Below are 14,247 nucleotides of genomic sequence, written 5' to 3'. Positions count from 1 at the left end.
AAATGATTATCAGATTTTTTGAAGCGCGTCAGATTAAATAAGGTGGGTTATTAGAAGCTAAAGAGAGTACATTTTGAAAAATCTTACGATTTGAGCCTAACACAAGGGTGTAAGAGGGTTACTTAATTGACAAAGGGAGGGGAAAAAAAAAACATCGTTTGGGTATTCTCGAGCGCAGTTGATTTTTTTTTTTTTTTTAATGTATTTAAAAGGAAATAATGCAAGAATTACGAAAAACATATAATCTGCCGATTTTGACATGAAGAACTATTAAAAATCGTACTACGAAGATTTGTAGTAGGGGAGTCCAATGCGCGTTTGGAAATTCACTCGAACTCGTCAGATACATAGGAAATCGAACGAGATTTGGTACACATATGTGCAACTATGTGAACTTGTGCCCATAGTTTTTTGGCACGAATTCCTCCAAGGTAAGTGAGTAATGGGACGTTTCTTGAGTTATGCGTGATTGCTAACCGAGAAAGAATTACTAGCTATTGTATTTTCCTTTGAAAAGTTCCACAATTTGGTGTACGGTCGACATGTTACAATACAGAGTGATCATAAACCATTAATTACCATCGTACATAAACCAATGCATAAAATTTCATCACGCATGCAAAGAATGTTGTTGAAACTTCTAAAATATAATTTTAATGTGATCTATGTACCTGGTACGCAAATGTACTTAGCAGATACTTTGTCTCGTGCATTTTCTACTGACACTTGCATCGAAGATGATCCTGAAATGTTAAATGTCGTCCATCAAATCTCAAAATATTTGCCTGTGAGTGAAAGGAGAAAAAGCCAGTTCGAACAAGAAACTCGAAATGATCCAGAATTAAAAATAGTTCTTCAACATATAAAAGAAGATTGGCCAGAGAGCACGTAGAAAATTCCACAGAAGATAAAATGTTATTACAAGTTAAGAAGTGACTTACATGCTATAACAACGGATTAGTTTTTCTTAATGACAAAATTATAGTTCCAAAAATTCTGAGAAAGGAAATGTTACAACTTATTCATGAAGCACACACTTTGGACTGGATAAGTGCAAAAAGAGAGCCAGAGAAATCATGTACTGGCCTAAAATGAATTCTGAGATTAAAAATTTAATTTCTCAATGTAGGGTTTGTGAAAAATTTAAAAGAGTCAATAGCAAAGAGCCACTTCCATCCTCACGATATTCCTTACAGACCATTTGAAAAAGTTGGTGCTGATTTGATGAGTTTTGGAAACAATTCTTTCTTAGTTTTGATTGACTATTATTCAAAGTGGTTGGAAGTTTGTGAACTTAATGATAAGTCTGCAAATGAAGTTATTGACAAGCTGAAGTCTATTTTCGCAAAATTCAGTGTTCCAGATAAAGTAGCCTCAGATAACATTCCATTTAATAGCTACTTATACAAGCAATTTGCCAAAGAATGGGATTTTGAATACGTCTTCATAAGTCCACACTATTCACCTAGTAATGGTATGGTGGAAAGAGGAGTAGGAATAGTCAAATCTTTATTCAGAAAAGCAAAGGAGGATAACAAAGATTATCATGTAGGTTTAATGGAGTACCGAAATACCCCCGTTGCAAGTATAGATCTCTCTCCTGCTCAAATGATGTTTAACCGAAGGCTCAAAACTAAGTTACCCATAACCAGTAAATTATTAAACGCAAAGCTTTTCAGTAATATAAGAGAAAAATTACATCACAGACAGAATAAGCAGAAGTTTTATTACGACAAAAATGCTCATTCGCTACAAGATCTCAAAGCAGGAGATAATGTGACAATAAGAAATTACTCAAATAAGACTTGGGAACCAGCTCAAATAGTACATAAGTTAAAATCTGTTCCAAGATCCTATATAGTTAAAAATAATTATGGTAAAACGTTAAGAAGAAACTAGAGATATCAAGAAAGTAAATTTGCAGTTTAAAGAACAAACATATCAAAATATTTCCGCATCAAATGGCAATATCAATGAAACTCCTGATAATAACAGTAGCCTTAATGATGATGGAGATACTCACACTGATGTCAGCAATAGAACAACTGTGAACAATGATAACTGTATTCGAACCAGAAGTGGACGAATATCAAGGCGTCCTAGATTATGTAACTTAATCTTATTTTGCTTTTGTACTTAAAATTTTAAATAACTTATTATCTTAAAAGGGGGGATGTTAGATGTAACTGTGAACCGCACGCAATAGTAATGCACGTACGGTCGTTTTCCAAATGTTTAAATTATTAGTGGGTTTTAAGTAAATGTTTTGTGTTGTTTTGTACATGTTTGGCTCCTACTTTTAATATCGCTCTCTAAATGAATAAACCAACTGACACCCGGCGCCCAAAGTTCCCGACGCCCATAGTGCTCGGCGCCCAAAATGATCGGCTCCCAATGTTCTCGGTACTCAAAATGCTCGGCGCCCGAATGTTCCCAGCACCCAAAATGTTCGGCGCCCAATGTTCCTAGACCGAGATAAACAAGTACCTTAATTACAGAGACACGTTGGCGTTGAAGCATCAAAACTATCACTGTCTGACATGCTCGAGTCTATCCATGTAACTTTTTTTTTTTACATTTATCAATATCAGTAGACACTTTCCCCACTACTGAAGTGGAACATTATGTAACATTTTCTTCTTCGAATAACCTAGGGACTCTAGAATAACCTAAACTATAAAATCCAATAAGTCCCCACGGCGCTCGAGTAAATTCATAATCCATGTAGCAACATGTAGCGGCTTCCCTACTGCAAGAAAGGAACTTTAAAGTGGAAGGGAAAAGTGCGGTGGTTGCCGAATTTTGATGCCATATATATATATATATATATATATATATATATATATATATATATATATATATATATATGTATGTGTGTGTGTATGTGTGTGTGTGTGTGTGTGTGTAAATTTTTTTAGTGTTAAAAAAAATAAGAGGGAGTTGAATCTTACATACTTTGGAATGGGGTGCCCCAATTCCGATACTTCTGTCAAACAAAACAAAAGCAAAGAATTTTATATTTTTTTAATGATATGGAAAATTCAACTTTTTTTTCTTTTCATTCCATTTCATTTAAAGTGAAATTTTCTATTAGCAACGTCTTGTCAAAACCAGTCTATCCAAATCAGGGGGAAATCAAATATCCGATGAGCGTTTTCCGTTTATTTCAGTGTGACTGCTTAATTTAGAGGCTAACACTCATCTACAAAAGCTGGCATCCCTGAAAGCTAATAGATACTTCCATTTCCGCCTGTAAACTGGATGTTTGACTTTCAATCTCATCGGTGGTCAGCCTATAAAGATATTATATTTATAAAGATATATCTATAAAGATATTTATTTTTAATTTTATTAGCTGCTTTAGAATTTACATAAATATCTATTTGAGAGAGCAACAGCAATTTTCGGGTATTATAAACAGAAGTCTTTTTTATTTTCTACTTTTTAATCCGAACCAAGCTAATAGAAATAATCTAGATTCATCTCGTTTTTATACATTTTATTCATGTAATGCTATGCAGTTTTTCTTTTGAATTAAAATAAAATTACCTTCAGAAGGGTACGGTGGGACTAACGCTGCTTTGCAGACTGTACTTCGTTTTCTTCAGACGACGTTAACTTTCTCTTTTTAGAGCTATCCTTTTCGTCATTTTAATTTTTTCTTTGAGTTGAAAAAAGCTTGTTATCGGTCTTGTTCGTTTCATTATGCAACAACTTTCCCTTAGAATGTACTACTTTAAACAGACTGTACGTTTCCAAAAGAATACGCAGTAAATACTGGCTGAAGAATCAATGTGATTGCAATGGATACTCTGGTTAGCGAAGGTAATTTTGACTGACCTATGACACACACGAGACCAGACCAACAAAAACCTCTATCGTCTCGAATTTCGGTTATGCTATCACTTTCGGATTCGAAGCTCAATGATCATCAAAGCAGCAAACAAAAACATTTTCTTCAACTCAGAAACAGAGGAATTGTCTTCAAGAGCTGAGGAGGCAGTAAATGCGTTCCACGAATAGGCTTTCCAGGAAGATTAACCAAAGGACAGTCTTTTCGCGCACTTTCTTGGACGAAGAGTAAAGGGGTGAAATTCACAGGTTTGACATGTAAAATGAACATTTCAAGTTCATGGTTAAAGGTCATTCAAGTTAAAAGCCATTTCGCTCTGTCATCTGGATTAGTACTGTTCTTTGGTTACTCTCTTTCTTAAAATTGTGATTCCTTAGAAAACCGAAATGACTGGAGTGAAAAAGAAAGTATAAATTCAAGTGATGAAAAAAGGAAAATCGTAGACTACTGGTCAAGTTAGATTTGCTGCAATTGCTAACCTCAAGAGGATAAATAATGAATCCAAAAAAAAAAAAAAAAAAAATCAGGGACCAAAAAGCAATAAAAGACTTTTCTTGAAAAAGATATGCTTAAAGTTTCTGTTACTGTCAAAATGATTCCTTAAACTCGCAATAAAGCACTTAATAATGTAATAATAGAATAAATACCTAACAAAACTCATAAAGAGGAATTTTAATCAAGAGCCCACATTGTCTTTAGTATCGATTTCAAATTTTCACCATCATATTTCAAATTTCTATAAAAAGTTTCTTAAAACCTCCGTAATTCAAAACCTCTTTATCTCGATTTTTTAAATGTGAAATTCGAAATATACAGATTCGACTGTATGCAATATTCCCACTGTGCGGCTCATAAAATTAAACATATTTAACAACTCAGTAAGCAAAATATCTTGCCTCAGTACTGCATAAAGGTTGACATGCAAGAAAAATCATCTTGCATTAATGCTGCCTCAATGTTGTTATGTTACTCCCTTTATGCTGTCAGCAGGCTGCCACAATATTGGCTGACAAGGTGTATGCAACATAATATCAGGAAAATATCAAGGTAGGCTGCTTTTGTAATATTGCATACGTATTGATATGACAGGATAATATCAAGATGTTGTCATGACAGCATAAAATCAAGGTCTAGGCAAGATGATCTTGCTTTTGTAATCTTGCATACGTATTGATATGACAGGATAATATCAAGATGTTGTCATGACAGTATGAAATCAAGGTCTAGGCAAGATGATCTTGCTTTTGTAATATTGCATACGTATTGATATGACAGGAAAATGTCAGGATACATTGACATGACAGTATGAAATCAGCACGTTTGCAAGGTGTTTTATCTATTTATTTCTTTGTATTATTTTCACTTGAAACTCGAGAATTAAATTTCATTCTGTAATTATTTCTGTTATTCTTCAAGATAGTTTTCTAGCCTAAGAATATTTCCTTAAAGCTGACATCTGATCGGAAATTCATATAAAGGTATTAATAGTACTCGCAATTTAATTTAAAAAATGAAAGTTTCTTCGTTTTGCGTAATACTTGACTTATTTTATAAATTCATGCTTCTAATTGTTTTATAAAGACATAAAATGCCTAGTTAGGAATAATTGCGGAAGTTTTTATAACACATTTAAGAATAAAGAAAGCAAAATAATAAATAAGTAAATAAATACAATAAAGTACATTTCCAAATGGATGTCAGCATTGAAAATATCCCATGGACAAAACACATGAATTTATCTTAAAGAATAACATAAATAACCATTGAATAAAATTAATCTTACTCATGAGTTTGAAGTGATAATACGAAATTCTGGGCTTCATGTCCTTCGTTTCGAAGTCTAGGGACGAAAAAAGTTATTTTCGGCCATTTCTAACATTGATCGCACATCGTTTTCGATATGACTTGTTTAGTACTGTATTAATAAACAAATGCAGTTATCAGTCATTCATAAGTTATTCCAAAAACAATACTATTCCACACTAATAACTAAGCAACCAACTTAACGAAGGCTAAAGAACGCAACGACAACGCCACGTGCAGCTCCTCTGAACCGACTGAAATCGTAGGTCGAAGGAGGAAGATGTGCCAGCAATTCGAGGGACGCTGGGTAGAAAGAACTGTGCGCATGCGCAAGTATCAACGAAGGTCCACCTGTTCTATTGTGTACTAATTACCTTGACGGCGACAGCATGAAATCAATACATCTTGACGGCGTCAATATGTATGCAATGTTGTTATTGTAAGGTAATATCAATATTGATATTTTAAGATGAATGCAATGTTGCATACGTGTTGTTATTGTAATATTGCTTTTTAATCTTTATGCAAGCTTTATGCAGTATGAAACACGTCAATATTGACGCCGTCAGTATAATATCAAGATCTGTCAAGATTGATGCAAGAAATTAATTTGCAGAATCTATGACAAAGAAAGGCTTCCTATACGTGGATTTAACAAACAATCTCATTTCTAAAGCGAAGTGTCAAATTTCACTCAATTATCAAAAACTTGTCGCAGCAGAGGGAGGCGTCTTTATACTTGAGGGTCACGCATAGAGCAGATTTTCAATGGCATTGGGGGGGGGGGACGAAGTGAATTTTTGACCTTTGTTACACAGAAAAAAGTCGTAGTGATTTTTTTTCTTTTTCTTTTTTTTTTTTTCTCTTCCCTCTTCTTTTTCTCTTTTTTTTTGAGACTAACGTTTCGGGGGGGGGGGGGGGTTGTCCCCCAAACCCCCCCTTAGCTACGCCCCTGTCCCTAACTGCACCATTTCTTTTGACCCCCCTCCTACACTTTTTTGGAGCACAATCCGCCTATGCTGGGGAGGGATGGGTCCCCCTTTTTATGCCATTACAAAATTTCTACAGAGCGAACTTTTTGAATGCGAAGAAAGAGCTTTTGGAAAACTTGCTGAAATATTGATATGTTTCTTCCCTTTATATTAATAGTTTATAATAGACTCTTCCTCGATAATTTCTTGACATTGATGTTCCTAAAGGCAGTTTCCGGCTATCTTTGGTAGCGTTCAGCTTCCCTATCTGCGTTGAGGGGTGTCATATTACGTCATGATCCTATGCATGTATTGCATGCATGCATGGAGGCAAGGCCAACGATGAAAACAAGCGTACTAGCACTATTAGGTTGCGTTCGATGAGCACGACCGAGAGCGACCGGTTAGTTAATCACGTGACAACTAATGATCACGTGCTCCAATCAACCAATCAACTGCTTAGAATGGTAACCAGTGAGGTAACCGGTTGATCATAGAACGCTGCGGTAAGTAACCAGTTACTTACTGGTTAACCGGTGAGGTTCGTCGAACGCACCCTTAGGCACTCCATATTGGAGTGTCGATGTTAGCATTTCTGCTTACACTTTGGCAACGTTATCAGCATTTGTTATGGTTGGGTTTTGTTTTCGTAATTACTATTCGAAATCGTAAATTACTATTTGCTTGTTTGTGCTTTTGCAATTAAACATGCGAATTTATAAATGCTTCCTTTGATCCCGAATAATAATTGTGAGAAGTGTTATAAAAAAATGAAGTGGAATCGTTTATTAGAACATTCTACCCGTATGTGCATTCCCTTACATGATGGTGAAGTATTTTGTTCTACGTCTTGTGGTTAAGAAACTTGAATTCATTCCTCTATAAGGTACTAAGTTATCTGCTCTGTATCACCCAACGTATTTATTCTTATGTATAGTGAATTTTAAAGATTTGTGTGTTTGTGTATATATTTTTAGTTAGTAGATTATTCAAATCTTAAAAATGAGAGGGTGATAATAACTCTTAAGTAAATTTGATAAATAAGGTTTTCGAAAAGTACTAAGTTTCGTATGCATACAGTGGCTCCCAATACGCTTTCCGTCGCAAAATCAATGATAAATAAGCTCAAAACGTTTTGGAACAACGTCTTACTTATACATGAAAATAAATTTAACATTTTGGGTTAAATTGTTGTATAATTGTAAATAATAGAAAAAATGAGGAATTTAATCTGAAGAACTTAGTTGGATCAGTTAAAATCAGGACGGTGAAAGTGTTTTAATGTGAGGGTGCATTACAGCATCAGGACTTGGAAATTTGGAATTTTTTGATTACATAATGAATCATGCTGTTCATTTAAATATTTTAAAAAGCAATTTTAAACTATTAGCCCAAAATTTGGTAATCAGAAACAACTTTGTTTTTTATCGAGATAACGATAAGAAGCACACGTTTGCGTTTGGTGCCTCAAAAATTGTCCTTAAGCTCAGAAATACCCGCTCAATCTCCAGATTTGAACTTAATGTAACATATTTAGAGATATCTGGGGGCTAGATTACGAAAATACAGCTTTGAAACGAAAATAGAGCTAGAAACAGTAAGACTCAAACTGGGGTTGAACACTTACTCAGAAATTACGCAAAAAAAAGAAAGAAAAAACAATGAAATCTATTCCCAGATGTTTCAAAGCTCTTGTTGATACTGCATGATGTTCTACTAAATAATAACTTTGTAAAAAGTTAGATTATTTACTAATTTTTTGACATTTTTTCAAAGTGTACAAAGACTTTTGTGAGATAAAATTTCCGGCAATTTTTGGTTTTTGATTTTTTAAAAATTATGTTTTAATGTTTTATTAAAAATTGTCATGTAGTTTTGTTAAATATAGATCATAGATCTTATAATAAAATACCTATTCCGAAATATTAATTCTAACCAATGGATAATGGCCTATTTCATTGAAAATCGTAGGTGTACAAACACTTTTGGGAGCCACTGTATTCATTGGAATAACGTATACAAATGTATGTAAAGAAGGGTTTAAACATATTTACATGATTTAATTTTTAATGGACCAATCAGTTATTTTTATTACTTAATATTTTATCTTAATTACCGAATCTGAAGGAATGAACTAATTGGAAGAAAATTATTCCGCATTATTGAAATTGTTTATTTTGGTTTGAAACATTAGAAATCTCATCAATAGGGAAGTTTTCGATTTTTCAATTTTATTTTTATATGATAGAGTAACATGTATGAACATCATAGGTGAAAAAATTTTTTCGATACGATAAGTAGTTTTTTTAAAATTAATTTTTAAAGTTCAAGCGCCTGTGACGTCAGATGGCATAGGAAGTGACGTCCGATAGGAGAGAAACGCTAGCGAACCGGTTCCCATGTCATGGGAGAAATCGAAGAACGTGCATTCGACTTCGAAGATGAAACGTAAAAGGCTTATCTCCTCGCGTTTCTGGAACATTAAACCTCTCATCCTCTCGGAAATATTCGAATATCACCATTGATATTATTTGAGGAAGATTATTTAGATTGTGCTTTAACGAATCCGGCCTCCGTAGTGTGTTCAAAAGGATTATTGAAATTCTAAAAAATAAAAATATCAGCGCGCTAAAAATGTCCCTAGCGAAAACAAGGGATCTTCGGCGGAAGGCTGGCCATTCGCGCCCTGTGACGTAGGTTCGTGATGTTTCAGAAGAGCGCACTTTTGCGCGTGGATTTTTAAAAATTCATTAAAAATCAACCACGGTGTTTTAAAATTCGGCGATGGTGAATTTTTTAGTTTTGAGGGTCAATTAACAATATGCAATAGCCAAAATATGAACATTTAATAGATTGCAACTTCCCTATTGAGAGCAAAATGTTTTCTGAACTCTAATCATGCTAGAGAGCCGTTCCACGAAAAATGAAACCAGAGCGAAAAAAATTTTCTTATTTTTTTTTAAATGGGTAACAATCATTTTTGTATGTCAAAAACATGCTCTTTCCAAATGGTGGTGTTTTTATTTATGTACAAAAATATTTAAGCCTTAAAGTGAATGCTTCATATTTGGTTTCTTAAAAATGATCATATTTCAGGTATTCAACTTTCATCTTTAAAAAATAATTAAAGTTAATAATGAATATTTTTAATCTTTTTATTACTGTAAACTAATATTAGCATGTTGTTACATATTAAATAACACTTTAAAAATTGACATTCATTGAATTGATTTTGGCTAAATCAATGTCCATCGAAGACACCAAATCTATATTTCACATACATGATAAAGACTTGTTCTTATTCTTATAAGTATGTCATTTGTAAAGCATTTTTTTAAAATTACTCTATGCAAAGTCCAATTGGTCATGTACTAGGTCAAATTAATTTTTACAATTTTTTCAGAAGGCTAGTTTACAGAGATACAAGCTATCATGTATGTGACATTGTACATAATGAAAGTAAAGAATGTTTTGTTTCTTAAGTTGAACACGCCAGCTGACCAGTGCAAGTTGCACGAAAATTTCCTTATGATGTTGTGTGATCTAGGACTGCAATATTATCATCAATTTTGGGAGGGACTGTTATGTTCACAGATTGCATGGGCAGTTCTCAAAAGATGGGAGCAAACACAGACCTCAACTTTGAAGCTTCAACACCAAATAACTTTCATTTTAATTAACTCAAAAATTTTTGAGTTAAACTATAATACTGTATAGAGACAAGAATTGACATAAATTATGGAAAAAATGCTCTTCAAATGCCCTTAAAAAATTATTTTCTTTGCTAAAAGGCACAATTTTGGACATACCAAAAGGTTAACTGAGCAAATGTACCATTAAAAATTTTTTTTTAAATTATTTCCATACGTTTCAAAAAAAAAATTAAAGTTATGAATCTTACACTGAATAACTTTTTTTAAAAAATATTTTACACAAATAACAAAAGTAAAGATAAATTATTTACTTTGTAAGCGATTTTAAAAAAACGTAAGTTTGAAATTTGATGTATGTCCAAAAGTTACGATCTTTACAATGCTATTATTTGAGAACTAAATATATGATGTTTTCGTTTTAAAGGTATTTATCGATCCTCAGAATTAATTTTTAATTGTTTAAAAGTGTTTTCATAAGCTTTTATGCAGTATCTTAGAAGAAAAATGATTTTTCTTAAACATACATGTGAGATGTCCAAATGGCGTTACGATCTTGACGCCAATAATTCTGTCTGTTTATTCATAATTTTTGATGATCCATTGTCTTCTAACCTCAATAAAAAAGGTTATTATAATGTTATCTTCTTTAATCCATTGGTATTTTGCATAATTAATACGTTACACATTGAACAATACATAAATTACAGTAGAAACATGGCTGGTTATGATCGAACAAAAGCCATTTTGCGCTAAAATCGCCAAGCAAACCTCTATTGGCGACAGCACAGTATACGATAAGCTAAAGGTTACCAGAGGGGAATTCCAGTTTGACAAATGTAGTTTATCGTCAGCTGCACCAGTTTTGGCGACTTTATCACCTGCGCTAGCAATTTTTTTATTTTTAATTTTTTAGAGTTAAGAAAAATCGTCTGCAGTTGATTTGTAAACAAATATCGGTTGGTAATTTTCATTCTATCTTGAGATTTGAGAGATAGTAAGCCATTTGAATTAACAACATGTTTTGAAAAAGTGCTTTAAGCAATTTAATTAAGTTCTTTTATGGAATTTGTGTTGTATATGCTTTTTGAAGTCATTATTGATTTTTAATACCTATTTGCAAAAGGATTTATTGCAAAGTTTAATGCTCACACGAGATTATGTCTCCTAGAAGTAGAACAAAAAGTGAGGTTCTGGTAGAAGTACATTCTAAGTTTGGGAAATATCTGCAGAAATGAAAGTTAATAATCCAGAGAAATACAAATGTCATTTAATAAAAGAAGCTACGAGTTTGTATAGTTATTTCCATGAAGCTTTTTTTTACCTTTCATAAACTTCTTCAAAATCATTCCAAAACTTCATTATATGTAAAGAGCAGTATGTATAGCCATTCAAGTACTTCATTAATATCCTCTTCATTATTAAATTTAAAAATTCAAAAAGTAGTAAATAAAATTTTCATTGGAAAAGTTAAAAATCAGATTAACAATTGTCAAAAATGGTGAAACTTACATTATGATGATGTCCAAAATCCGTTACCTACAGGACAACAATGTCCAAAATCTGTTACCTACAGACTGCTGATTTGTTTTGCTAATTAACAATTTTTACAAATACCTGCTGTCTTTTCATGTTCATATATTGTGTTCTAGGTATGCATGCTGTAGAATAAAAGCAAAATTGATATCAAATTTGAAAATTTTTGAAATTGCTCAAAGTTAACTTTTTTGTTCCCACCTTTTGAGAACTGCCCACATGCAAAAACGTGCAATCTGATTGTTGGCAAAATAGCTGTGAAGACTCAAAATGGAGCCTGTCTTACAATAGAAACTACTAAGTTTACACCTGAGTCCCATGTTCAATGGTTGCTTTGGGAGAAACACCCTGAAATAAAGCAGCTAGAAATAAAACATCATGAAAGCTGCGCTGCCAAGTTACTGAATGATATTAAAACCGCTCTTCCTCAATTTCAAGAACATGTTCGCATTAAGTGAATCCAAGCATCGGCATTCGAGAATTACAAAAAGCATGGTTTAGTTCTTCGACTGGATTTTGCGATGAATTATGGGTGCGAGTGGCAAGGAGAGGTGCAGTCAGCATTATGGAATCGGAGCTCTGTCACTTTGTTTACTGCAGCATTGTTTGATGCACAAAATACCCTATGTTCTCTTATTGTATCAGACACCAATGATAAAAGTAAAAACACTGTTGCTGTGTTTTTAAACAACCTCCTAAATGTAATTCCGGCTAATAATAGATCAAAATTAATAATTTGGACCGATGGCCCATCGAATGAATTTAAGAATCGGTACATGGCATATTTACTTCATGAACTAAATTTAAAATTCCAAGAAAAATTTCATAACATAGTTGGAAATATACTGCCATTTCTCATTGCAAAGGAGTTGTCTTTGATATTGGTGGGTCAGCAAAAGCACAAGTGCGTGCGGAGGTTATGGTCAGACGAGAAATAGTCCAAACAGCTTTAGATTTTTCGAGAGTAGCTGCTAAAGTTATGCCTAATATCACAGTTATGTCAATAATGCAACATCAAATCGATGAAGAATATGAAGCTATAGATAGGTGAAAAGCACAGGAGGTGAAAAGAATACAAAGTATTCATGCAATTATTTTTGAAAATTCTGAATAGCATTTCTACACTAATTGTGGCTGTAAAGAAACCGCATTCATTTTGAAATATTCCCCTTCAAGAGTAATTTGAATATTTTGACTAATCTGTTACATCCATATAAATATTTCATTAAATTTCTATATCAAGTTCTAATTAAAAAAAAAAAAAACAGAAGGTTGAACTTATAAAAATGAAGAAAAATTTTCTAGTAAGAACTTCTTAGGTACAATTTATATCTTTGAAGAAAGTAATAGATACCAAAATTTAGTAGTCGTAAAAACGCATTTTATAGTCTGTCTTCGGTGACATTGGAGAAAGGACGGATGAGGGGGAATCAGGGGAGGGGGGGATTGCTCCCAGAAAATTATCGAAATTGGTGTATGAAAAGTAGTTTTAATAATCTTTGATTGTGTTTGGTTGCAAGGAGAAAAGAGTCGGGTATATTCAAGGTGCATGGAGAAATTTTCGAAATCGACGTCAAATATCGCTATTTTAAGAACTTTTTCGAAACCAGGAGAAAAGTAATGTTGGAGTTCTCTTCTAAAATTCTTTCAAAATTGAAATCAATTCGAAGCTATTTTTTGTGACCGTAGCTTAGGAAAAATCGGCGCTCTTCACGAAAAATTCCGAAACTGAAGTTTTAAACAAGCGGTTTTGGGTTATCTTTGTTGATGTTGCTAGAAGGAGGGAGATTCAATCATATCCCATTGAAAGTTTTCAAAATTGAAGTTTAAAACACAAATTTAGGCTGTCTTTAGTGACGGTAAGGGATCTGGTGGCTTTCCTCCGGTGATTTCTTGGCACTATTGTTTCAACCCCCCCCCTTTTTGGCGATATTTGAAAACGATAGGGGAAACGTGAAAAAATTCCGAATCAAAATATTTTTTGGAACTAAAATCCATTTTAGGCTATTTTTGGGAAGGAAGGGTTTTGGGGCTCCCAAGTGGATATTTCTAAAAGCGCAATTTTATGCAATCCTTGGTGAAGTTAATAAAACTGGGAAGCTTCAACAGATCTTTCGGATATTTTTCGATAATATCTGAAAAACACAACTATAGACTTGTCTACTTCACTTCATTGATTGATGGGTATATGCCTTAGCGCCGTGAAAAGTTACATAAGCCAGGCAGTTCTCCTCTACAGTTTTTTTTAGAAATTGAAGACCCAAAATCGTATTTTAGGCATTGTTTGATTACGATGGGACAAAGAGTGGGCGGGGTTTCAGTGTGTCCTCACGAACTGTTTTTTGAAACTGAAGTCAATTTCAAACTGAGGGGATCCGATTAGGGGCCTCTCTAAAGACACTTATTGAGACTATCTTTGGTAGTAATGTTTGGA

This window comes from Uloborus diversus, chromosome 1, assembly GCF_026930045.1.
Source record: "Uloborus diversus isolate 005 chromosome 1, Udiv.v.3.1, whole genome shotgun sequence".
Classification (NCBI taxonomy): Eukaryota; Metazoa; Arthropoda; class Arachnida; order Araneae; family Uloboridae; genus Uloborus; species Uloborus diversus.
Note: the sequence above shows the minus strand (reverse complement) of the source record.